Below are 2,491 nucleotides of genomic sequence, written 5' to 3' on the forward strand. Positions count from 1 at the left end.
TCTTTTGAGCAACCCCCACCTCCCCTCCCCCATCGCCCCTCCTCCTCCCCATCCTTGGCAAAAAATGACACTTTTTCGTCACATTCTCCCAGTCTAGTTCTGAGCCACGTTTACCCATCCTGGGAAATCCTCCAGCCCTCCCTTTCCCTCCTCCACTTCCACCTCCGTCTGGAAATTGGCAGGAAAAAGACTCAATCTGTGCTGAGCTGCCTCACTGGGAGGACCTCATGACATGAAAAGGGTGATAAATTCGAGAAATATGTTGATTATTTATTTAAACATTAATTAAATTAATAAATTGAATTGGTGGGAAATGCAGGGCTTCTTATAAGTGTTGTGGACAAACGTATTATAACCTCTCACATATGTTTTGTGAAGGGACTGCAGTGAAAAAACTAGTGGCTAATACAAAGGTTTCTACTGAGAGAGAACCAGCAACAGAAGTTCTGTCTGTTGTTTTCTTGATAAATAAGAGACAGCATCCTTCTGTGAGTTTTGTGTGCCTGTAGCGGGATGGTGTGACATTTTACTAGGTAGACCAGATTTATGTCTACATGTGTATGCATATTTTGCAAGCCGTTGTGTGCTATGTGGAGGAGGGTACTCTGTACCACTACTAGTCTTTTCCTTTCCTATTCCACTTGCAAATAAAGCGAGGGGGAAAAACTGTCTATATGCCTCTGTATGACCGTTCTCGTCTCTCATCTTTGTTGTCCATATGCGAAATGTATATTGCCAGCAGTAGACTGCATCTGCAGTCAGCACAAATGTTGGTTCTCAATAGAGTGTCTTGAAAAGAACATCGCCTTCCCTTTAGCGATTCCTATTTCAGTTCTCAAAGCATCCACCCACTAATTTGGCAGGAACCAATAGGAACTCTTCTGCAGGGGTGTATTCTGAGGGAAACCCAGATCTGCAGCCTCATACACGTTTTGGATGGGATGATCAACATACAGGTATTTTGCTATTGTTCACTGGATCAGCCTTCTCTGCACATTTCGAAACCACATGTCAGAACATTTCAGTATGCAGGTGGGAGAAAGGGAGCATATGTTCAACATGTTGGTATTTAGCTTAATGACATTTAAGCACCCATCCCTTCTCAGAAAGAGAAGACAACTTTCGCGAGTGTGGGATCATTAACAGCTGTCCGGCACTGCGAGCAGTGGCTCTTTGGCTAGGAGCTGTACAGCCGCAACATGCAGGCGGAGGTTTCTGACCCTGTGGTGCCGGTGACAGCTGTTCGCATGCTATTGCTGGTGGTGGTGGGGACGAGAGTAGAGGTGTCATGGGGGTGGAGACAAAAGTAAAAGATCCTACTGGCTCCATAGGCCTATAGATCTCAGCAAGATTAGCTCGGGAGCAGCACCCACCAGCATGACAAAGCAACAAACAGGCAGAATTTAATTATCGTTGGATGTCTTCAGCTACTTGATGACAGTTACCACCCATGTTGGTATTGGGGGGAAATGACGTGTGGGAAGCCTCTAGAGGCACTACAAAAGCGACTACAGCGGTTTGCTGGCGAGTGTAATCTGACTGCAGGAAGAAATCACTCACCACGTAAAGGGACTATTAAGATCAATTTAATTAATCTGTCAGTCAATTTGATATCAATGATGTCCTGCCGGCAGTTGTAAGCGAGTGCGAGAGTGCCACAAATATGATTCGCAAGTTGGAGTGGTAATCACGCGTTTTTATAACGTGACACGTAGTATTAATACGATATTTACAATTCTTCAGCTGCTGTTTGGCTATCTCAAGAGATCTTGTAGGTGACGAGGCATCTGGTTACCTTAATAGAGGAGGCATTCTGTGATGGAGGTAGAGCATGTTCTTAGTACTCTATCATGAGCCAAAAACAAGTTTAATGGTCTAGTCCTGTGATGCAGGACGTAACACATATTAAGCTGATAAGAACAGTTTTCTTTACCTGATGAGAGAATATTTAGGGGAAATATAGCCTATTCCCTATTGTTGTACAGAATTTTCACAACAAGTAACGATACGTTAGTAATATGAAACCGTAGGTGTGCTCCGATTTCTTCTGTGGTCGAAAATAACTCGTATAAAAGAGAGGAATCTACATTTCGTGTGAGATACGACGTGTATGGACAGCAACATCCCTGTCTCAGATTGGGTGAAGTAGATTTTTTAAACTGAGAAGAGTCTATGTCAGCGGTAGAATTGCATTTAGAACTACACGTCCAAGCTGCACTGGCTTACTTTGCAGTGTACCACACCCAGCAGTCTGGGCATTCATGGGGGCTTGGCCCACCAGGAGCCACGGCTTAGCCAGTGCCAACCGGTGAGTTACAAAGACTCGGATGGACAAGACCCGACAACTTTAGTGAAGGCAACTTCCCCACCATCACGAAACGGATCTCCCGCCATGATATTTCTGTTACTGTAAATGCTACCATTTTCTCTCCAGACATTCCACACAGCAAATGGGAAGCATGACCTTCTGTCATGATGTGGCGAATGGAAG

The 2,491-nt window shown here is 44.6% G+C and overlaps 1 pseudogene; it reads right to left on the reverse strand.

The window, feature by feature from the left end:
- Positions 1–1,799: 1,799 nt before the first annotated feature.
- LOC124614502 lies at positions 1,800–1,948 on the reverse strand (annotated as a pseudogene).
- Positions 1,949–2,491: the final 543 nt, after the last annotated feature.

The sequence above is a fragment of the Schistocerca americana genome, chromosome 4 (genome assembly GCF_021461395.2).
Source record: "Schistocerca americana isolate TAMUIC-IGC-003095 chromosome 4, iqSchAmer2.1, whole genome shotgun sequence".
Lineage (NCBI taxonomy): Eukaryota > Metazoa > Arthropoda > Insecta > Orthoptera > Acrididae > Schistocerca > Schistocerca americana.